This window comes from Tamandua tetradactyla, chromosome 1 (assembly GCF_023851605.1).
Source record: "Tamandua tetradactyla isolate mTamTet1 chromosome 1, mTamTet1.pri, whole genome shotgun sequence".
NCBI classification, from domain to species: Eukaryota; Metazoa; Chordata; class Mammalia; order Pilosa; family Myrmecophagidae; genus Tamandua; species Tamandua tetradactyla.
This window is the reverse complement of record NC_135327.1, coordinates 121663033-121686710: the sequence shown is the minus strand read 5'-3', so window position 1 is coordinate 121686710 and position 23678 is coordinate 121663033. Positions and strand designations below refer to the sequence as shown.

General features: G+C 40.3%; 2 long non-coding RNA genes across 2 annotated transcripts; both read right to left on the bottom strand.

Moving 5' to 3' along the window:
• Positions 1 to 2785: 2785 nt before the first annotated feature.
• LOC143686291 (uncharacterized) lies at positions 2786 to 21859 on the bottom strand. Its single transcript, XR_013177004.1, has 4 exons — positions 21749 to 21859; positions 13410 to 13532; positions 12743 to 12888; positions 2786 to 3023 (listed from the first exon to the last, which is right to left on the bottom strand). It is a non-coding gene; the product is annotated as an uncharacterized LOC143686291 (long non-coding RNA).
• LOC143686299 (uncharacterized) lies at positions 17292 to 20631 on the bottom strand. Its single transcript, XR_013177013.1, has 3 exons — positions 20579 to 20631; positions 19643 to 19723; positions 17292 to 17400 (listed from the first exon to the last, which is right to left on the bottom strand). It is a non-coding gene; the product is annotated as an uncharacterized LOC143686299 (long non-coding RNA).
• Positions 21860 to 23678: the final 1819 nt, after the last annotated feature.

The following is a 23678-nucleotide window of genomic DNA, read 5'->3' as shown; positions in this document are numbered from 1 at the left end:
TCCAAAATAGCTTGACCTTATCTCTCTCTCTCTTAATCCTCCTTACTCTTCTTTATGCTTCTTTATTTTCCTTCATGGTACTAATATCGCATATTAGATATTTACCTTTTTGTTTGTTGTCTGTCTCCTGCAAACATATTACAAGCTCCATGATGGCAGGGCCTTTGTCCGTGTCCTTTGTCACTGCATGTCTATGTGCGCCTGGCACATAGTAGGTGACCAATAAAAATGTGCTGAATGAAGGTCTCGTATAAAAGTATAAGCAAAGGACATAGGAAAGAGCCAATAATCCTAAATTTCAGGCAGAGTGTAGGGAGCAGTCAGGAGGTACTTCATGAAAACATGTTGTTTGATCTTAATGTTTTAACAAGCATTTGACAGGAAAATAAGGGGAGAAGATTCCTGGCCAAGGGTAAAGCATGAACAAATATGAAAAGATGTGTATGCTGTACTTCATTCAGAGAAACATGTTAATGAGGGATAAGGTTTATGACAGAGCATAGTAGGAGACAATTCTGGGAGAGGAGCTTGAGAGCAAATGTCAGAGTGCCCAGTTACGAAATTTGGACTTTATTTTATGAGCAAAACAAATCCCTGAAGATGTTAAAGCTGGAGAATAACACCGCAAAGCATGATGGTGGGGGGATATAGTAGATGATTAATAAATGTGTTTGGGAGACAAAACCAGAAACCGTCTGAGTGATAAATTGAGAATGGTGCAAGGGGGAAAGTATGGAAATTTGAAAAACTATGTCAGTAGTTCAGGGAAAGAATGAAACAGCCTGCACTAAACTGTGACACGGGATATGGACCAGTAGAGGGCAGCAGGAGGAGAGGCTGTGGAAACAGAATTGGCTGATGGTAACTGGAGGGTGAAGTAGAAGAATAGAAGCACAAAAGGTTCCTAATCCCCAAAGTCCTTCCCTGGCACCTGCAATCCTTTTCAACAACTGAAAGAAGTACATCCAAACTCCTGGCACCGCTTTACCACTGCTCAGCTGCCGGGGGCCAGGTAAGGAGAAGACTGAGGTAGGACGCCGGGACTGGCTCTTGGCATGTGAGTGGAAGGTGTCATTTCCTCTGAGCATCAGTCGTATGCGGAAGTGAGAGAGTTGTTCTCCCACCATGCTTGCATTACTCTCATGTGGGATTTCACTGGAGAGGACTAAGCTGGCACTGTTAGTGAGAAGCAAAAGGCTGAAAGTGAGAGAACATTTCAGTACTACTAAACTTTGTCTAAATTATTCTTGCTTCCTAGCAAGACAAGAAAGTCCTTTCTCTGTCTCCCTCCTACACGATATGGCTTGATTCTCTCACAAACCCTCAGTTCTGGTTTGTCCTACCAGTTTTATATTAAGTTATGTTATAGTTTAAATAGATTTGAAGACAAGCTAGCTTGAAAAACTCAGCATCATTCATAAAACGATTAATGTGGAGAAGAACCTGCTCTGTTTCAAACTACAAATTTATAAGTAAACTTGTGGTACTTAGTTCCTAATTAGCATAGGAAATAGGATTTCTTGTTCTGATCTTTGTGATCCATATGTCATTTCTCTGTCAATTATTCATTATTGCACAGCATTATAAGAGGCCACAAAGTTAACAATAACAATTATATTAACGACAGAGTGAGTTATTAAAATTTAGTTTAATAGCCACTGTATCGTGATATGATTATAGTTATGACTAACTATGCTTATAGCAGCTATTGTAATCACAATAAGCTCGAGGATAGTTTAATGCTAATTGCTCCATCATAAAGAAATTAGACTATAGAACTGTAGGTGGATAAAGTTATGATTGTAAAGTAAAATAATATGTGGATGTTAGTTAACAGATATTAGTCTTCTCCATGAAACCAGAGCAAAGGAAAAATTTCAATAAGTCCAGATTTGGTTTCAAATCTGTCTCGGGTCTCCTGAGATCAAAAAGGGTCTTGTTAAAACAAAATGCCTTAAACTGAAACCTTGAGCAATTTAAAATTTAGGGAAAATGCTGATAAGATATTGGGACTTTCTTTTTTTTTTTTTTTTTTAAAGAAAGACAGAGAAGGAAGGAAGGGAGGAAGAAAGGGAAACATCTTTAAACATTTTCTTATTTTATTATATTTTGTTTGTTTGTTTGTTTTTTTACATGGGCTGGGGCCGGGAATCGAACCGGGGTCCTCCGGCATGGCAGGCAAGCACTCTTGCCCGCTGAGCCACCGCGGCCCGCCCAGATATTGGGACTTTCTTTAATTCTAAATGGGCTGCTTATAAAAAGTAATAGCATGGTCCACAATCCATGAAGCACGCTAATGAAAGAAACTGCCAATCCATCAGGATCATATGAAAACACCTAGAAATGGAACTTCCTGGGGCATTACTATTGAAAAGACTCATGGCACACGCTCACATTTCTGTGTCCCTTCATACAGAAGAGTATGGGGAACTCATCAGTCTACTGACAACAATGAACTATGTGTGCATGAAAATTATGGAGATGAATGGGTGAGATTCTGCGATTCATAATTCATATAAAAATCAGTATCCTGATTATTTTGTCCTGAACTCTACTCCCCTTATTTTCCCTCCTGTCCCAAAGAGATGCTACTTCACAAAATGCTGTGCATAGCAAAGCCAGGGAATTGTAGCAGATGAGTTCAACTTTAGGTCATCAAGATGGAAGAATGTAGGCTGAGCCAATATGGTGTTTATTAGATAGAAGAAAATTTCAAGTATCCCATTTTCAAAATAAACACAAAAAAAGAGACTCGTTTTCACACATATTTGCCACAGATGGAAATATGATTTAATGATGGCTGGTTTTGGATCCCAGCCAAGGGCTTGTAAATACCAAGATGTGGCAGTCTCACTAATAAATCAGCCACATAGAGACTCCAAGAACAATATCATAGCTGGTTTCTGATGAAATATTTAACAATAATGATGATATAAAGTAACTCCACATGGGGCAGGCCATGGTGGCTCAGCAGGCAGAGTTCTTGCCTGCCATGCTGGAGACTCGGGTTCAATTCCTGTTGCCTGCACGTGCAAAAAAAAAATTAATAATAATAATAACAGTAACTCCACTTGAACCAACATAGATTGTTATAAAACCATAATAAAAATTTTGCAATGAGGTTAGGAATAAGAGAAATTCTTAGCAGTCAGGAGGTCCAGATGGGTGAGATGGGGGACTAGTTATTGCTGGTTTTCAGTGGTAGGAAGTTTATGTTTCAGTTACATCATGGGTGGTGAACCTAAGAAATCTTGAACTGATTCTCAATCTGTAGTGAATTATGCCAGCCAAGAATTCTCCAAGCTCTTTTAAATAGGCACACATAGAAAGCCCTCTCACCAGCAGAGGGTGCTGCTCTGCCATGCACAGCCCGGCCAGGCCCCCCAATCCCAATCCCATCCATAAAACCATCCACACAGGGAGAGGCTGCCTATCAGGCCATTTTGTGTGGTACTGCACTTCAAACAAAGAGACGGAATCTTGCGTTCAGGCAGAGTTAATTTAAATGTTTTTGTGGTGATTTCTAAATGTATCATTTTTAAGGAAGCAAAAATATTGGAGGGAATGAGCTAAATACTGCGATTTAAAGCATAAATATCAGGCACTGTTTTCTCTTCTGCTATTTTCTAGCTCCCATACAGTGATTCAGAAAACAATGCGTTTCAATGAAGGGAGGATGCTCCGTGAATTGATCAGAAGTTTCCCCCATGTGAATAATGAAACCAAAGCAAAAGTCATGGGCTTTAGAACAAATAGAAACAAGAAGGTAATTCAAATTACTTTTCAAAAATGAAATAGAGAAAACTAAAGGCTGGGGGGGAATTATCTCCAAGGAAAAATTTTTAAAAAAAGAAGATGGGACATGCCATGAGGAAAGCAGAGATAAAAGATAAAGCCCAAGAAAATGAGTATAATAAGAAGGAAAATAAGAAAAGAACTCATTCCTCTGAAGAGAAGAGCTTGTAAAAATGCAAGCAGAACAAAATTACACAGGGACCCTTTTTCTCCCAGTCTTTCATTCGCTTAACAAACATTTTCTTGAGTGCCCCACTTTTGCGGAGAGCACTAGAGGTGCAGGTACAAAGGTGAATGGAACCAGGTCCTGGTCGCAGTAATCTTAGAAGTTAAAAGCAGAAATAAACTCTTTAGAAATTATAATGTAAAGAAAAAAGTGAGAAAAAAATGTCATGAGGGAAACAGAGATGAAGTTTTATACATGACAGTAAAAAAAGGGGGAACTCATCCCTGTGCTGCTAGGATGAGTCAAGACAGACTTCATGAAAGAATAGGTTTTCAGCTGCAACTTTAAAGGCTGAATAGGGTTTCAATAAGAGAATTTGGACATTCTTTATAAAGAGAAGAAATGGTATGAATAAAGGGCCAGAGTTGGGAAAGTAATTTGTTTTTTAACTGTGAGGGTTTGAGGAGAGACGTTGTGGGGGTGTGAAACTGGTGAGGGACTCTTAGAAACCAAATCCTGCAGGCCTTGGAAAGCCAGGCTGAGAAGTATGGGCTTCATTCTTTAGGCAAAGCATTATTAATCTGGGTTTGCAGATCATTTTCAAGTGGACCACGAGATCCCCCCATACCTATTTTCGTGCTAGTGCATTTTTTCTTGGAAGAGAGTCTTCCACTTTTGTCAGGTTCTCAAATAAGTCCATCCCCCAAAACAATTTAGAACATCTAGAAGACACCTCTTATAAGGTATTGGCCCAACTGCCAAGGATTCCTTTTTTGGTATACTATACTCTAGATAGCATACTCACCTTGGCCAGACTTGTGCAATTTGACCTTACCTCAATAGTCACAGCTGAATGAAGCTGGGGGAGACAACTGACTCAAATTGGCCCAATCAGATTCCCATTCCTGAGGATGTGTAGATTTGAACTAAGAAACATAAAGGCTGGGTGCTATTAGGAATTAATTTATTTTAATCGCAGAATTCTATACATTTGTGAATGCCTAATTCTGAGGTATCAGTCACTGCTTTCATTCCTGCCCTTCATGAGGCTGGATTAGCCAATCTTTCTTGAATTCTGTGACTATCCCAGTATCCTTGCGATAACTTTTCTTAGGATTTTTTTGGGGTCTGGCTAGCCAGAGCTGATTTATTTTACTTGCAACCAAAACAAACTCTATCCTAAACATTGCAATGAGGCAGTTAGAAAGTACTGAAATATTTGCACAGGAGCATGACATTATCAAAAAATTATTTCAGAAACATCAGAGTTATCTTCAAATCTTTTCTCTATCTCCAATCCCTTAACATCAAATCCACACTATCTTTTATCTATTTTTACCTGCACAATATGTCTAATATCCATTACCACTGCAGCTACCCTGGGTCAAGCCCTAAGCATCTCTCTCCTGAACAATTGCATTGCTTTTAAATGGCCCCCCCACCTCCAGGCGTCAATCCATTCTCCACACTGCTGGCAAATAGCTTTCTCCTCCCATGCGTTATTGTAAGCCTCAGCTCAAAAATCAGCCCAATCTTTTCTAATGAAAAATTCTAAAGTCCAGTATTCAAAGCTTTTCAGAGTCTGGAGACAATCTACCTTTACAACATTATTTCCCATCATCGTCTCCCATGGATAAAACTCTCCAAGTCATGACCTCCATGTCTGAGCTGAGCGTGTATTTCATGACTCCAGGTCTAGCCCTGTGCTGCTCCTCATGTTTGCCATGGGATTTCTCCTCTTCTCACCCTACTCATCCAACACAGGCATGGTTAATGTTGTCCCTCCAGGCAGTCACTCACTTCCTCCTCTGCAGTCTCCCAGCAGCAGATTTTATTACACTCTGATACATTATAGCTATTTGCTCACCTCTGCCCTCGCCCCACCCCTCTCCTGCCAGCTGCTTGAGAAAGTCTTAGTTATTTTTATATTTAGGACCTAAAGCAGTGCCTTACAGAAGTGGGTACATGATACTACTTAAGCATTAATGATAAATGTTTAGTATGCAGAAGGAATCGAGGAATGTGGAAAGTGATGGAGGTGATAAAGAAGACATACGTCAGGAGGTACAGAGAGGATCTGGTTATTTGCATAGCTCATCTCAAAACACTTCACACAGGAGGTCCTGATAAATAGAATACAGTTCTGCAGAGACATCAAGGAGTTGCTTAACAGTAGGGAAAAACTCACTGACTTCAAAGATAGGGAGGCAATCATATATTGATAACAGGGAGCAAAGAAGCTGAAGAAAACAGGCCGCAGGTAAGTGAGGAGGTAGGAAGGAAGTAGAGGCAGGAGAAGCAATTGGCTCTTTTTGAGAAGTAGGGAAATGACAGGAACGTCACCAGAGGAACGGCGCAGCCACATGAGGGAGAGAAGGAAATCCGAAGGCCTTAAGAAGAAGGCAGAAGTTAGAGGAGTTAGCACTGTCAATAAAAAGAGAAGCTTCTTCTTTGAAATAGAAAATGGGTGTGGATACAGCGATTTTTTTTTTTGCCTTATTAAAAACATTTATTTGGTAATCTTATAGAAATAGACTCTAAAATCACACAATTTCTTATTTAAACAACATAAAGCATAATCCCAATCTAGCCTATCAAAAGCCTACATAACTGAGGTAACCAAAAACCCTGAACTGTACTGCTAAAAGCAAGGCGGGGGGGGGGGGGGGGGGCGCTGACATTTACTAAACTTCCAAAGGAAGACGATACAATGGAAGAAAAATGAGATACCTTAAATCCAAGAAAGGAATAAATAGAAAGACCTGTGGTCCTCAGTGTCATCAGTTGTCACTGAGTGGTATAGAGAATATTCCCAGTCCCTCTCTCAAGAATTCTCCCCCAAGCAAAATTCATCTAATATAGGGTCAAGACAAAAGTAGAATACCTATAATTTTGTAAAGGGAAGACGTTAAGGACACAAAAACAGCAAAGATCACTTAAATCGTACCCGTTTCACATCAAGGGCACTTTATAACCTCATTTAGTTACACATGGATGGGCTGTGCAAACAGCTGGTGGACCTTATTCAATTTAACTAATTGATTTATTGGTTTCATTAATTGCTGTCAAAGGATATAAATACTGTCCCCAAAGGCCACAGTTTAGGTGGTCATCACTACAGCTTCTAGAAAAGTAATTGGATTTCTTGGTTTAGCCCTCGAGGTGAGCTATCAAGAAGTTAGCAGGATTTAATGATATAGTGCCATGGAAAATAGAGACAGAGAACTACCTACTGATGTAAGCAGTACCTCCTTCCTTCTCATTTTCCTAGTATAAGGTCTTTATATATTAGTGTGTTTTTATACCTTTTTATCAGACTAAATAACTTTCATTTCTTTCCCCCAAATATTCTATCATCTTTTTTTTTTTAATTTCATCTTTCATTTTAAACCTTGGCACCTCTCTAATTATCGTGGATGTCATCAAATCTTCTTCAGATATAAATGGGATATGAGCCAATAAATAATTGATAAATTGTTAATTCAGAGTCTTTAAATGACTATCTTTGTTTTTGCCTGTTTGGGTTTGCAGTTTCTGGACATATGGCTAAAGCTCAGAATCTTGAGTTATAGATATTTCTCTCTCTTTTAAAGTAAAAATAACTGCTTGATTTTTTTGATGAAAGAAAAACATCCAGTATTGAGAAGAAAATAGAAATATTCAGAATCCCAGATAAGCACTATATTATATTTTGATCCAGTAACCTTTTGATCTTTTTCCTGTGTGTGTGTGTAGGTATGTCTGAACCTCAAGGAGAAAGAACGATTAGTCAAGCCTTCAAGACTGCCTTACACTGGTAACACAGCAATGCACAAGCAGCACTTTTAACCATGAAACAGACTGAGGGAGAAAAGTCTTCTTTCCTTCTTTCCTTCCTTCCTTCCTTCCCCCTACATGATATCTCAGGGGCTCTAAAGAACCAGTATCAGTGCTCAGTAAATGTTAGCAGTGCCAGATAGGATAGCTAATGCACCAGGGAAAGCATAAGCGTCAGTTCAGGAGGTATAAGGTAAGGCCAAGCAGAGAGAAAGACAGACTGTGGTGTCCAGAAGTGTAGCAGCAGTTCTAGGGAAGTTTCTTATCTCTGAGCGCACAGGAGACATCCCCTGGTGATGCTTTTGGTAGAAGGAAGGGTATTTTAAAGGTGCTGTAGTCCAACATTCATGTAAATAAATTGAACCAATGAAATTTGAAGGCCATTGTTATGACCTCATTAATCTGTAAGCACTAGCGGATCCTGGGGAAATTCAAATAGTAAGATGTTCTTAGACTTTAAGAACCTAGTGGAGGGCGGGCCATGATGGCTCAGCAGGCAGAGTTCTCACCTGCTGTGCCGGAGACCTGGGTTCGATTCCTGGTGCCTGCCCATGTGTAAAAAAAAAAGAGAGAGAGAGAACCTAGTGGATTTGTGCTCCATTTCCCAATGGGTGTTCTCCACTCTCCATATCCCTTTTATAATTAAAGTGTGCACATACCCAATGCAAAATGCAGAATTCCTTCAAATATTTAAATTTTGATATCAAAACTAATTTAAGAACCCATTTCTTTTGAGAACATGTATAAAATCATCTTCTGCTGGCAAGATGAATGCATCAACCTACTTAGTGATTAATGCAGGAGTAAGAAAAAGCTGAAGACACAGGGACAATCTCATTATACCATGTCAATTCACAGTCTAGAAGAAAACTTTTACAAGAGAAACTCTGATATCCAAAGTATTGTTATTACCGGAAATTAGCACTATCAGTTTAAATCTGTAGTTCATAACCTTTCTATTTCATGTGTGTGATTCAACACTGCTTCCCATGACACTTTATACTCTACTAATTTCATTACGGGTATATTCTGGTGTCTTTGCCATTAAACCATTTTCTTGTTATAATATTAGAGCTCTTGAAAACTACAATTAAGTATCCACAACATAATAGTAACAACATTACCTTAATTTCCTCTAAAAGCCTGCTTATAGTTTGCTTATTACATTGTCATTTGTATTGAATTATAGCAAAAGTTTGAATTCCATGATTTCTTATGACCTTTAATATGCTTGTAGCTTTCACAACTGTGTTTTGCTTTTAACTATATACCTAAAATGAAAATATAGCGATTGCAGATGATATGATTTACTTGAACAAAATAATCCCGATGTGCTTAAGTGTAACCCAAGAGAATCAGAAGACTTGAAAATCTACATCAACTTTTTCCAGCCAGTGGACTTCTGTGTCATTGTCAGGGTCAATGTCATCTTTGTACAGAAGACTTTTCAGCAATCCCTGGCAGAGATATGAGTGGGCAGGAGTCTTGAGTGCCTGTGTGGCTACCAGGAGTCTCTGGGGCAATCGGTCTCCTTGATAATAATTCTGAAAATTGACTCATGGACACAGTACTGGAAGGGCCGGTAGAAAGCATCCAATAGGTTTTAGTAATCAGTTAATAAATAAATAGGCTGTATCTAATCAGTTGTGTCTGTATTAGAGCCACACAATGGATTTGGTTCTACTCTCATCACTGTACACAGTTTTGCTTTTTTATTTCCACTCCCTGCTCAGGGTCCAGAGCAGCAGTCCAACTAGCTATCCATATGATGGGTCTAAATTTTATTTCATGTCTATTAAATTGAAAGCTGGCACATGTACAGTTTGGCTCTTCTTATTCGACACGAGAGCAAGAGCCACCAGAAGAGAGACTGGGCCAACCAAGAGTCACTGCAGAAGAAACCAAGGCTGTGCTGTTCCAAGGAGCAGCCACTAACCAAGCCATAACTTTCCTGGAAACTGGAAAACAGTGAGCCGGGGGTCAATAAAAGATGACAAATCACAATTGTCCCCAATATGAGGACTGTAAATCCTGCTCATTCTTCAAAATCTAGTTTAACTATCTCATCCTCCTTATTAAATAATAACAACAATTAATATTTTTCCCCTCTCTCCAAGAGTTTGTATATATCTCTATTGTAGTTATTTAAGAGTCTATCTCTCAGCGACAATAGCTTCTTGAGGGAAGTGACTCTATCTTATCATTTCTGTATCTCCAGTGCCTGGAATAGAATAGCTGGAAATTAAATAGCATTTAATAAATGTCTGAATGTAGAAGAAAATGTCAAAGAAAAACACGGAGAAAAGATCATGCTCTGTTTATTGAAGATCAGGGAGCATCAGAAAATGAATGTAAATATATTTGAAATCCCCTCTCTCCTTTCTATTTCCAGAATAAGCCTATGAATACGGTCAGACAATCTTATCCGGGATAGTAAAGTCTTTTCTGAACACGAGGCACATCTACATCATCCCTGCACCTTTGATAACTCCGGCCAATGGTATTTAAATTGTTTATTTAATAATTCTCAATGCCACACATCCTCCAACAAAATTAAGAAATTGTACACCAGTGATAACGTGTGGTGATTATAGAAAAGTACCAACTTTTTTTTTTTTTGGCAAATACTCAGAACACAAGCTTGTGAGATAAATCATTTTACTAACGTCATTTAAAAAAACAGATTGACGTCAAAAGCTATCGTCTGTGGTATGCTGCTGCTGTTTTCCCCCGTTTCGCTTTCCGTACTGTAGTCTTCACAAAAGAACACTAGAGGGATCAGCTTCATATTTTTCAGAGGCCTTTGTGTCGACCAAGCCAAGTACAATTATGGATCTTCCCAGAAGAAGGAGAAAATAATGTTGGCAATAGGGCGTTACCACCCAGAACCACAGAAAAAGCTGCAAACGTAACCAAAATGGCTTTCTCAGCCTTTATAAATCCAAAAACCTACGTGGCATTTTCTATGGTTAGAGGTGGCACTTTGAGAAATTGCCTTTTGAAAACTGGTTAGAGGTCTATGAGAGCTTTGAAAAGAACCTGCAACCTGGGGAGGGATTGAAGGAATAAATAAGCAGACTCGTTCCATAAGGCTGCCAATTTTTTTTCCCCCAAGGTGCAAAATCAAGTAAATGTCAAATTTTTCCCAGCTGGTAATACATTCAGATTTCAGACTGAAATCCCCCAAAAGGAGTAGGGCTGACAGTGAGAAAGTAAGGAAAACATGAATTGCTTTTTATGTATATCCTATACATATATATATAGGATAAACAGACCAGTAAGCCTTAGTCTGGACTTTTTTCTCTTCACTTTGCCTAAGCCGTGGCCATAAATAAAGACATAAACGGAAGAAACTGCATAATTTTGTTGCTGATGGACAGATAAGAGGGAACTAATCAAGCAAGTGATCCAAGTCTGTCAGAATTAACAAGGTAAATTGAACTGAATAAAATTAAAGGGAAAACTCTTGTCTATAGTGTCAGACAACACTGCAGCTTTAATTTGTCGATTTCAGAGACCTTGTCAGTTCCTAAGCTGATTTGGTTAGTGAATTATCGCACGTTCTGATCCTCTCCTTTCCCCTTTCCCTGCAGTCTACCCTAATTAAAATAAAAATCGTACTGCTCTAATAATTTTGATCAGATCATTTCTCTTCTCCAAACCTTGCAGGAGCTTTTAATTGCTTTAAAACCTGGGACTCAATTTAAAATCAACATTGGGGCTCTATCAAATGTTCTCATGTTTCTGACCCGACTGCTGACCTCCCTACTTTACACAGGCAGAGATGACACTCCAGACAGCCAGTCTGCCTGACTTCAATAACTTCCAGAAGTGATCCCCCTTTTTCTTGATTGTACCTTTTTCTTCTCCAACAAATAAACACTCAGCCAGAGCACTGCTACAATGCCTATTTTTGTTGGCCATGCAGAGGTTGTTGTTTATAGGATTTCATGTGCAATGTATCTTGTTGTCTTATTTCTTTTAAAATAAAAAACTCCATAGTTTTTGACTCCTCCATAACTCCACAGCACTAACACAGCACTGGGAGATCCATAAAAGTGTACGACTGTTCTTCGGAGGAGATCTGCAAAGAAGCTCAAACCTCTGTCTTTAGAAGCCAAGAGTGATAGGAAAAACAGTGCCATATTCTTCAGCCCTGCCTCGTCATCCCTCTTCCCTGACTTGGTCTCTTCCTGCTCTATTCAAAGAAAACAAAAAGAACCCTGGCTTTCCCATATGGTGGAACTTTCCAGCAATATCCATCCATAAAAGGGATGGGTCTTGCTTCAGAGCCAAGGGATCTGCCTCCAACAGCTTGGACTGGTGGTAAAGAATTTTTTTTTAACTTTTAAGCAACGTGGAAGTGTCTGGAATGGTGCCTTCAGCCTCAGCCACCCCAGGAATTACTCAGTGTTTCGAGGCTGCGAGCCAGTAACCACCTCCCAACAACTGCCCAACCAAGGCCTCTGCCACGTAAGCTCCAAGAGTTGGGTGGATGAGCTGTAGGTTCAGGAAGGCCAAAGTGCTGGGGTCTTCCAGGCTGAGAAATCCTCTGGAGGACCCACAGTAATTCTCACAGGGCAGCACACACCCTACTCTCAAGTGCTTCTCCTTTACCCTTAAAGAACTGTAGCCAGTAACGCTGAGTTGTTTGGATCTCTCTCCCGTTTGAGCTCCTCAAAGTTTAAGGGACCGCAAACCCATCCAAGTTCCCTGACCTGGGGCTGCGACCACCCAGATGGGGCTCCTTTTTCCAACTTATCAGTCAAAAGGGTAGGTTTGGGAGCAATGACTTCTGAAAAATTCCCTCCGAGATGGATGCGTTATTCCAATCCTTCACCCAGAGAAAATACCTTTTTTAAATTCCCTCCAAGACACTGTATAGCTAGAAGTGGTCCTGCTTACCCGGTCTTTCAGAGGGAAGTAAATTTGCATGCACCTAAACGATTAACTCTTTGGTTTTACCTTTGTGGAGTGGCGCACTTGTCCCAGCTCCGGGGTTTGTCATCTTCTCTTCAGCTACTAGGGTGGTGGATGTTCCCTAACATCACAGTATTCACAACATAGAACTGGAAATTTTGAACCAGGTGCTCCTCCATGGATTTGAATTCCTAAAGAAATTAAGCACGAAGAAAAAGGTGAGGCTTCTGGGGGCTGCCTTGTTTCTGCCAGAAAAACGGGTCTCTCTGGTTCTAGCAGTCTGACTAGATATCTTGCTCCCAGCTCCACCAACCCATGTAAAGATTTCCTACCCAGTCAGGAGGTTGTAATGTCCTTTTTACACACACACACTCACACACACACACACACACACACACACATACATTTTATCCTCTGTGAAGGGAAGTCAGGGCTTGGATCTTGCTTGGCCCTGCCGCTTAGGCTTGGACATATTATTTATTGCTGCAGAATGTAATGCATTCTTCTTTAGCATAGGGTAGAACTGAAATCGAGTCCACTCCCTTCCCACATAATCTGCACTACTTCTCTAACATTTTATGATGGGTATCAGCAATCTCCTTTGATAGGCTAGGCTAGTGTTAAATCACTGTTTTGTTCATGGTATAAAACTCCTAAGAGCAGGGACCTTATCCATCTTGTTGGTCTTTATCTTTAACATCTAAAAAAGTACCTGGAACAACAAATACTAGTTGAATTAATGAATGTCCAAGAATCCAAATTCATCTCCAGTCCAACCTCTGCCACTAGTAAGTTCAAGCAAGGATTTGAGTTGCCTTGGCTGCAGTTTCTTCATCTGTAGAACAAGGGGTTTGCAATATAAAATCTTTGGTTCCATAAAACATGCTTTCCCAGTAGTAGTTATTATGACCTCCAGCTCTTTTCTCTGCTGATCTTTTCTCATCTCAGGTATTTATCACATCAAAAAGGCATCCTGTGGTGATTCAGAATGCAGGTTTCCAAGCCATATGGCTTGGATTTGTATCCCAGCTCTCCCATGAACTAGCTGTGGGATTTGGAAGCATGTTTATTAACCTTGCTGACCCTCTGTTTGTTTATCCAATAGTGGAGATAATGGCAATACCGCCTCAAGGAGATGTTGTCATGAGTAAATTCAATAAAGCACCAGCACAGTGGTTGACACACAGTAGACACTCAAGAAAAGTTCACTCATTATATGACTCTCATCACTATAGAGTGCAAATGAGTAATAGTGGCTGATATTTAGAATTTTTGAACATCATTCTGGTTTTTATTTCAAACTTTTCTGTTTTATATCAATGTTATTCTTAATTCTACATGTAACAGTTAATTGGGTATTAAGTATAAGGATAGTAAAAAAGAATCCTGGATAATATCCATGCTATTTATCAAGAATAGGGTGGGCCATGGTGGCTCATCGGGCAGAGTTCTCCCCTGCCATGCCAGGGACCGGGTTCTATTCCCAGTGCCGGCCCATGCAAAAAAAAAAACAAAAAAGAGTATTACTGATAGCATCTTCTAAAACTCACAGTCTATTATGTTTCCTTGTGCTTCCATAGCCACAATTATGAGTTCATATTTTACCAGGTCTATGCATGGTAGGGAAAAACTTCAAACAGTTTTAGCTCAACTCACTCTCCACATTTCTTATAAGGACGATCTTTATTCCCCTCCCTTTAAGATCAATTGTATTACTTTTCATGAAATACATTAGGGAGAAGGAGCACTAAACATTTTATTGTTAATATTATTAATCTTGCTCCAGTCATGGAACTAGAGGATAATTTTCCCTCTGCCAGAACATGGTCCTTGTGCTATTCTGAGCCATCTGTGAAGGTTGACTTTGAAAGGGCCGTGAACTATGGATAACCCATCTACTTCTAAACAGTTGTTTCATTATATTATTTTTCTCACAATTACCCTACTAGGGAAAAAAACAGGTTTATTTGGAAAGACTCAGAACAATGAAATAAATACAGTACTGGTTTCAAATGCAAATGTCATGTCATCTCTAAATGAGTCAACCTCAAAAAGACAATGATAAATCTACCAGATAATTTCTGCATGTCAAAGAGCTTTAAAGGTGATAACTAATAAATTGAAGTACACATCAAAGTTTCTCAAATAAAAATGTTAAATATAAGTTACTTCTTCATACGTATCTAAAACCTGTCAAGTACATGGGAAAATGATCTATCCTACCCCCACCCATAAACTGAACAGATACAGAAGTAGATTCATTTCACTTCCCAGGAAAGGTCACAGGGTACAGTGGGCATCATAGTTCTAGCTGTATGGGGGTGTTCTAGCTCGTCCTTGGTTCTACCTCCTCCAGCCCCAAGCATGGCGGCGCTGAGCCATGTCCACATCGGGGTGGCCATGCCCAGGCTACATTCAGAGTACCTGCTTCAAGGGGGCAGTTTTGGTTAGCTCTCAATCCAGAGGCTGTGGGACTCCAGCTTAGCAGGCATCTCAGCAAAAAAAGACCAAGAGTAATTTATGAACATACATACACATGCCCCTGCAAATCCATTTGAAGCAGGGTTCTCTAAAACACTGGACTTCCTGCACCTAAACAGGCAGGCTCACTTACAGAGGTGAAGGTTTGGGTATTCAAGCCAAAGACAACACCTGTTCTCACCAGCTGGTGAAACCTGGGCTCCCCCCACCCCCACCCCAAAACATATTATAGCTTATATTTTTTTGAAGAGAGATTGATGCTACCTGTTGTTAATTTATGAAGTGAGTGGGTTGAGAATTAAAGAGGCGGAAGAATCGTGTGACATGCAAATGGTTTTTCCTCCCCCTATGGATCAGAACCTTAATCATACAATAAATATTCTTTTGCGCCACGTGAATAATACAGGTGATCTCGATTTCACAAGGGCTTGTACAATCCAATATGTGTTTCTACACTCCCAAATGAAGAGGATTTTGAGTAAACAATTGCTTTTTCACTTGAATTTATGTTTACCAATGAGCTACATAAACAAAGCAGCCGGAGTTTACTTGCCAGCGTCCTCCCTGAAGCAGTAGCTGGTGCTGTGCCTTTAAGGCAGCGGGGGCGTTGCTAGCTCCTCACTGCTGAACTCTGCCCTGCCTGGGCCGTGAGTCAGACGTGGGCTCAGACAAATGGAATCTCCCCCGGTGAGAGCCCCACAGCCTTCTGCTGTGAAAAGATATCAGAGTGGCTGAAGGGAGTATTTCTCTTTCCCCTCCCCTCCTCTTTCCCACAGACCCCAAGCTCACAGGCCAAGTTTGCTCTTTACTGAGAGGGACAGAATGCTCTAAAAAACTGTGCAAATTATAAGGGTAACTTACATGAAAGCAAAAAAAAAAAAAAAGCAAGCAAAGCTTTTCCTATCCATCCCCTCCCCATCATCTGTGACTGCAGGGGGAAGAGATCGAAATAGGCTCGTGCCAGATTTCGGGCTGGGAAAGGAGGACCATAGACCACTCTCTTTCCAGTCCTTGAAGAAAAGGGGGGCAGGGAAGGGCGAGTGGAGAGGAGCAGGAGGGGGGAGGAGAAAGAGCCAGGGAAAGGGAGAATAAACTGAAAGAACAATCAAAACAAAGTTCCTTCTCCCTCTCTCCCACACTTCCAGATTTTGGGGCAGCTTCCAAACATGCTAACATTCCCAAGGGTAAGCACTACAGAAATGTTCAAGAGACCAGCAAAATTCACTGCGAACACATTTGGACCTGCTGCTGGGTCCACACTGCTCTAAACTCGGACCATCGATGTGCAGTGGATAATCACAAAGCTCTCCCCTCCCAGCCTCCCCAGAGACAGGGATGCAGCCGGTACCATCCCTCTGTGTCCGCAGGCCAGCGTTTCAGTGGACACCATCACCCCACCCTACACTGCTATGGGGAAGTCGCCGGACACTCCTTTTGTGTGCGCAGACGTTTAGCTGTTTGTTCAAATCCACATAATAGTACCAGAAACACACAGAAGAGGAACTGCTCCTTTAAATATGAAAAAAACCATTCATGTCAACACAGACCATTAAGTGAAATGTGACCTTATTTTGGACCCCAAATTGATGACGTGAGATAGATTGGTAACGTAAAGCAACAGTTTTCCAGAAGTAGTAATAAAAGTGGAGTTAATCTTTGTTTCATAACTGTGTAATGCAGTCCTCAGTAAATAGGTACTGGTGTTAGCACACTTCTTGTTCCGTGATAGTATTTTGTCTGAAGTTTAAAATGCTAGATGACAATTAAAGATCTGCTAATAACGTACGTACCCTTTTACAAATTTCTGTTAGTGTTTCCGCTCGAAAAATTTTTTCTTCGGTGATTTTTTTATTGAGATATAATCATCTAAAGTGTACAATTAGTGTTCACAGTATCATCACGAAGCTATACATTCATCATTATAATTGATTTTTGAACATTTTCATAACTTTCATAACTCAAAAACAATAAAAATTAAAATTAAAGGAAGAAAGTACACCGAAAACATCCCATAACCCCTATACACTCCAATTGCTTATTTGTTTGTCTCTTTTTTCTTATTCGTCTGCCCGTGCGCTGGATAAAAGGACTATCAGACACAAGGTTTTCACACTCACATGTTCACACCTTAAAAGCTCTATAGTTATTCAGTCATCTTCAAGAATCAAGACTATTGAATTACAGTTCAACAGTTTCAGATACTTCTTTCTAGCTGCTCCAACCTGAAAAGGGAGTATATAGTGAATAAGAATGACATCTTGACTCTATTTGAAATCTTTCAGCCACTGAAACTTTCTCTCCCCCTTTTTTGGTCCAGGAGGCTTTCTCAATCCCTCAATGCCAGAACCAGGCTTATCCCAGGAATTCTATCCCATGTTGCCAGGAAAATTTTTGCACCTGGGAGTTATATCCCAGGTAGTGGGGAGGGTAGTAAGCTTACTTGCAAAGTTGGCTTAGAGAGAGAGGCCACATCTGAGCAACAAAAGAGGTTCTCTGGGCGTGATTCTTAGGCATAATTATAAGTAAGCTTAGCTTCTCCTCTGCAGAAATAAGTTTCATAGGGGCAAAACCCCAAAACTGAGGGTCTGGCCTACCAAATTGGCACCCGCAATGACTGTGAGAATATCAAGTCTTCCCCAGGTGGGGGAAGTCCTTTAAGGGGACTCTGTAAATACTTTGTCTTATATATCCCAGCTTATTCTGATATATCAGGGCATTTCACCAATTTGTAGTAATAACTCACTTTTTTTTTTTTTTTTTTTGCGTGGGAGTCAAATCTAGGTCTCTGCATGGCAGGCAAGAACTCTTCCACTAAGCCACTGTCGCACTGCCCTAACTTACTTCGAATTAAAGATCCAACTAAGAAGTTGTACATTTCCAGGGGAGCAATCTTTTGTTAATCTAACAATGAATTTATCCACTGTTCAAATGTATTAGAGAATTATGTGCAAAGATTCAGAAACCATTGCAATGTATTATTGACTTCATTTCCCCCCCTCAAGAGATTTCCATGGCTTCCCTTCTCTAACCAACTCTTCAGCCTGGAATTCAAAGACCTCAGTGATCCTTTTGAAACCCTCTTTCATTTTGTTCCCCCTCCTACAAATGTCCTTATGAACTATCTACTGCCCCATGCATTCCCTCATACTAGTTCCTTTTTCTGGAATGCCTCTCCCCCACCCCCCATTTTAATTCATACTTCAAAGCCTAGCAAATGATGCCATCTCTTTAAGCTCCTCCATCTGGGTTTTCAGAAATAGATGACTGATATATGACCACGGTCGTGGCTGCTTCTATTTTTTATGTCCCTCACTAGATGATAATCCCAGTGTCCTAAATCACAGATCATATCCTTTACTGTACCTAGCACAACCCCTCGTGTTTTAAAAAGAACTTAATTCCCTACCTCTGACCGCCCCCCCAAATTAGTAAGACGAGGAAGCAGGAGAGCAACACTTAAAAATATTTTTTTTTGCAACCAGAACATCAGACAGCAGATGACGTTTCCTTCAGTGTATGCAGATAGCCTCAAGAATTCAAATGGATCAAAACGTCAGGTCAGGACCACACAGAGCTGTCCAGTAAAATGAGCGACTTGAATAAATGAGCAACTAGATTCCCAGGAGCCTTCTCATCCCCAGGCTCCAGGTCCCACTCCTGGCAACTGTGGTGACAGGCCTCGTAAAATTGAAATGACCAAGCTTTTCCATTTGTCTGATTTGTTTGCCTAATCTATATTATACAGATTTACTATTAGGACCAAAACTGATCTTGTCCTTTCGTCTAGAAATGCTGGACCTTAATCTCTTTTCATAGGAACAGCTACTTCAAGTTTCCTTTGTTTTCTAGACTCTTCAGTTTTGTCTTATGAAACAGTCTGCCAAGTTGCCTAAAGGTGGAAATTAATTTACTCACAGCAACTGAACTGTTTTTCCCTTAATTAAACACGGCCTTCTCAACCCCATTATACGCTCTTCAAAACAAAGAGACAAAAAAATAAGATTGTGTTTCCTGAAAGGGCTGAGGACTTTTATGAAGCATTTCAACGGATTTGTCAGAAAGCAATATGCAGTACAGCTGTTTCTCCCCCCTAAAGCTGGCCTCTCAGATTTCTTCCAGGGCCTTTCTTCGAACCTCTCTCCCCGCCTCCAGGCATACTTTCCATCTCTGTTATTGCTCTCTCTTGCTTTCTCCCTGCCTGCACCCTTTCGCTCCCGAGCCTCAGGAGTGTGCCTGAGGAGCCCAAGGCTGTGGGTGGAAGGGGAGCCATCGCCCGGCACCCAGCCGTACCCTTACAGGGCGTGGGCTGCACCACCAATAGTCACTCAAGAGCAAACAAATTGTTAAACACAGAGGAGGCACATAAATATCCTCTTCAAACAACTCAAAATGACATGCAAATTATTCTGCCCTCATGAAGTTAAAAACAACAGTACTACCCTGCTTGGGGAAAATAATACATACCTCAGAAATTCCTGCCACATATGAACCAGTGTGTTTCAGAAGTGTATGAACCCAGAATTTGGAGTTAAGAGTTCCGTATTCCTAAACAGAACAGCCACCAATTCCAAGTGAATTTTACTTAAAAGAACGTTTTATAGATTAAAAGACCCTTTTTCATTAGTATTAACTGTGCGCTTTCTTTCTCAGAAGTAAATTAAGAAAGTAAATCAAGCCCATCCTTAACCTTCCGAACTGAGAACTAAAATACTTGATCTAGAAGTAGAAGTGAATGTTTGGGGTTCAAGGCAGAAAGATAAGAGGTTAGAATAAAGTGACAGCACATTCCTCTGAGTGTTTGTAGGTTTCACTGGTCCCCACAAATGTCAAGCATATCACAGAGCTCATTCCAAAGTGAGAGAACAGAGCCCATTACCTGCTGGTGTGTCTTGCTCACAAAGTGCAGCCTAGTCCAGCTCTTCTCCCTGCTTTCAGGGATTCACTCAACTTATATTTATTCAGTACTTATAATATTCCAGGCACTGTTTGGGTTTTGGAGACATGGCAATGAGCAAAACAAAGTCCCTACCCTCCTGGACCTTCCTTTGTCATGGTGGAAGAAGCAGATGGTGGCAGGTGCTGAAAGGGAGGGCTCAGTTGCCACTGTGTACAGGATAGTCAAGAAAGACCTCACAGAGAAGGTGACATTCAGCAGAGACCTGAAGGAAGCCAGCAAGGGAGTCAAGTGGCCAACTGTGAGAAGAGTGCCCCAGGCAGAGGGAGCAGCGGGCAAGGCTCTGCAACAGGGGCATGCCCTATATGTTCAGGAAACAGCCAGGGCACCAGTGAAGCCAGAGCAGAGGAAGTGAGACTGAGACTGGTAAGGACGCAAGGAGAGAAAGAGTGAATGGGAGACTGTAGATCCTGCAGGGGCTGCCAGCGAACGGCGTTGGACTTTACCTTCAGTGAGACAGGAAGTCTTTGGGTGCTGTTGAGCAAGCGGTGACATGGGCTTAAATGGTTTTAAAGGGTTATCCGCTGCTAAAGCCCCTTGGCTCTTAGACGTGGCAATATCACATGTTAACTCATAGAGAAAAGAGAAATAAACATAATATGGACTGTCTTCCTCATCGCAGGAGCTCAAACTTGCCATACCTGCCCATTTTTGTTCCTTCCTGTGACAATAGGTCAGCGATCTTATAAACTTATTCTAGGCAAATCTCCCCACTTTTGCGTTCATTGCCTTCATTCTCTCCATAGTTTCTTAGAACCCTGCCCCTTTTTTTTTTTTTTTTTTTTTTTTTTTTAATGGGCAGGCACCAGGAATCGAACGCGGGTCCTCGGGCATGGCAGGCAAGCACTCTTACCTGCTGAGCCACCGTGGCCCACCCAGAACCCTGCCACTTTCTATTAACACTTCTCTCTGCCTTTCACCTATAGTCTTCCCATTAACTTTTTTCTTTTTTTATTTACTTGAAGTAAACGTCGTATAATATAAAATTAGCCAATTTATAGTTCAGTGGCATATATTACATTCACAGTGTTGTTTTTATCACTTTAAAAGGAAATCCTATGCCCCGAAAGCAGTTATTCCCCATTCCTTCCTTTCCCATACCCTGGCAATCACTAGTGTACTTTTGGTTTCTAGGATTTACCTATTCTGGATATATCATATAAATGGAATCATACAATACGTGATCTTTCATTTAGCATATTGTTTTTGCGGTTCATCCATATTGTAGCACGTATCAGTATATCATTCTGCGTTATGACTGAATACTACTCCATCATACAGATTTACCACATTTTATTTCTATATTCATTCTTCAATAAACATTTGTGCTGTTTCCACTTTTTGCTAATTGTGAATAGTACTGCTACAAACATTTATGTACAAGTGTTTGTTTGAATACCTGCTCCCCATTCTTTGTCACATATACCTAGCTGTACAATTGCTGGGTTGTATGATCACTCTTTAACTTTGAGGACCTCAAGAACTGTTTTTCGCAGTAGCTGCCCATCTACTTTCAGATGAAACACATTCAAGTCTTTCCTGTGAAAAAACAAAAACAAGGAAACAAAAAAGCCCCGAGCCACATGCCCTCCTCCAGCTACTGAGCTTTTTCTCACCTTTTTCTCAAAGGAACTTCTTGGAAAAAGTTGTTTATGAGTTCACCCTTCTTTACCCAGCCATTAAAAATTGGTGCTCCACCAGACCTGGTCTTGTGCTTTTTCCTTTTCTTTTCTTTATATTGTTTCCCCATTGATTCTGGCACCACTATAATCTGTTTTCCAAACTGCAATCGGTATGAACTTTTCAAAATGCAAATTTGATGGTGTCACCTTGTTTCAGACATGCCAAGGATTTCAATCACTCCCTAATCTACACGGCCTTGCAGAGTCTCAGCCCACCTGCCTCTCTGGCCACCCCTCTCAGACCAGGTGCTCCGTCACTCTCTGAACACCAGACACGTGCCTTCCTTGCCAGAGAGGCCTTTGTACACACTTTTCTCCTCCCAGAATACACCTGACTCTACTCCCTTCATTATTTCACTTCATTAATGGCTACCTAGTCTTCACATCTCTGTTCATTCAGCCCTCCTGGGGCGCCGTTCCTCACCTCCATGATTTGGCAAAATCTTATACGTTTATACCTCACCCCCAAAGTACTTGCCAAAGAGGGGATTTTGCTTTTATTTGTTGAATTTTTCTATTCATTTTTTTCTCTCTCTAGGATACAAGTTCCATGAGAACAAGGATCATTCCTGTTTTATTCACCATTGTATTTCAGGTACACGGCTGAGTAACTGATATGAAGCAGGAGTTCAATAGGCATTTGTTAACTAAATGGATGAACAAATGAATAACAAAGTAAATGAACCTATATTCACTTAATTTCATTGTCTAGATTTCTCTAATTTTCATTTATCAAATATCTTTTTATTCAGCAACTATTAAGTGTCAAGACCTGTGCTGGGTGGTCCCTGTCTTCAAAAAGCTCCCAGTCAGGTTGAAGAGTCAAAATGGAAACAAAAACGAAAGCACAGAAGGCAGGTTCACTAAGTAGTGACCCAAACAAACTGCTGTCCATGGTGTCTTATGGGTCTACTCTCCCACTTTATACTCTTTGGGAAACCAGATTCAGGAACAACCAGCATTGAGGAGTTGGAGAAGTTTCCACTTCCAGCAGGTGATGCTGGTCTAGGTCTCGGAAAAAGTGGGATTTCACCAAGCCGAGAAAACAGCTGGAACAGTGGAAAATGAAGGAGCAAAGCATTGAGGTATGGAAGATGTTGGGGAAATACCAAGACGTTTAATAGCACTAAAATTACATTTTCCGCTGTGTCCTGCAAATTATTATGTAAGATTTCTTGAAACTAAAGGGAATTTTTAGTTTGAATTTAGTTAATGGGAGATTAAAATGAAACCAGTTACTTTTCCACAGGACTTTTTAGAGCCTTTAATATATTAATACACATGTGAATTGTCAAGAGAAAATAACGCAATGTTTCCTTAATTTATATGACTCCTCAACTCCTTCTTCTTTCCACACTGTATCTTGTAGGTCTACTATTCTGCATTAGACACTTTGAGAAATACAGTGCTAAAAAAGTGTGCTGTGAGGGGAATGATCAGAGATAAATCCAGAAAATTCATTGGCATTTGACAATAAAGTCAAAGAATCTGTAAGAAATATTCAGAATGCAATAGGATATCATTTACATAACTTTAAAAATATTAAACCTGCAAGACAGGAAGAATTTTTAATAGGATCAAACAGTAAATTTATTATTTGAATTCTTTCAAGCATTGAAGCAACTTGGATAAGGATTTGCAGACTTAAGTCACATTTCAAAATTAAATAATATGGTAACTCTTACTTAGGGATATTGCATAAATTTGGGAGCCCTTGTTACAATGAATGTAAGTAGAACTCAGTGTGCCCTCAGTGTCAGGGACCAAGTCCTACATTCAAGACCAAGCATTAAGTAGAAACTCAATATGTCATATATTGATTATATAGCTAATTAATACAACCAATTTATAAGTAACATCAGTT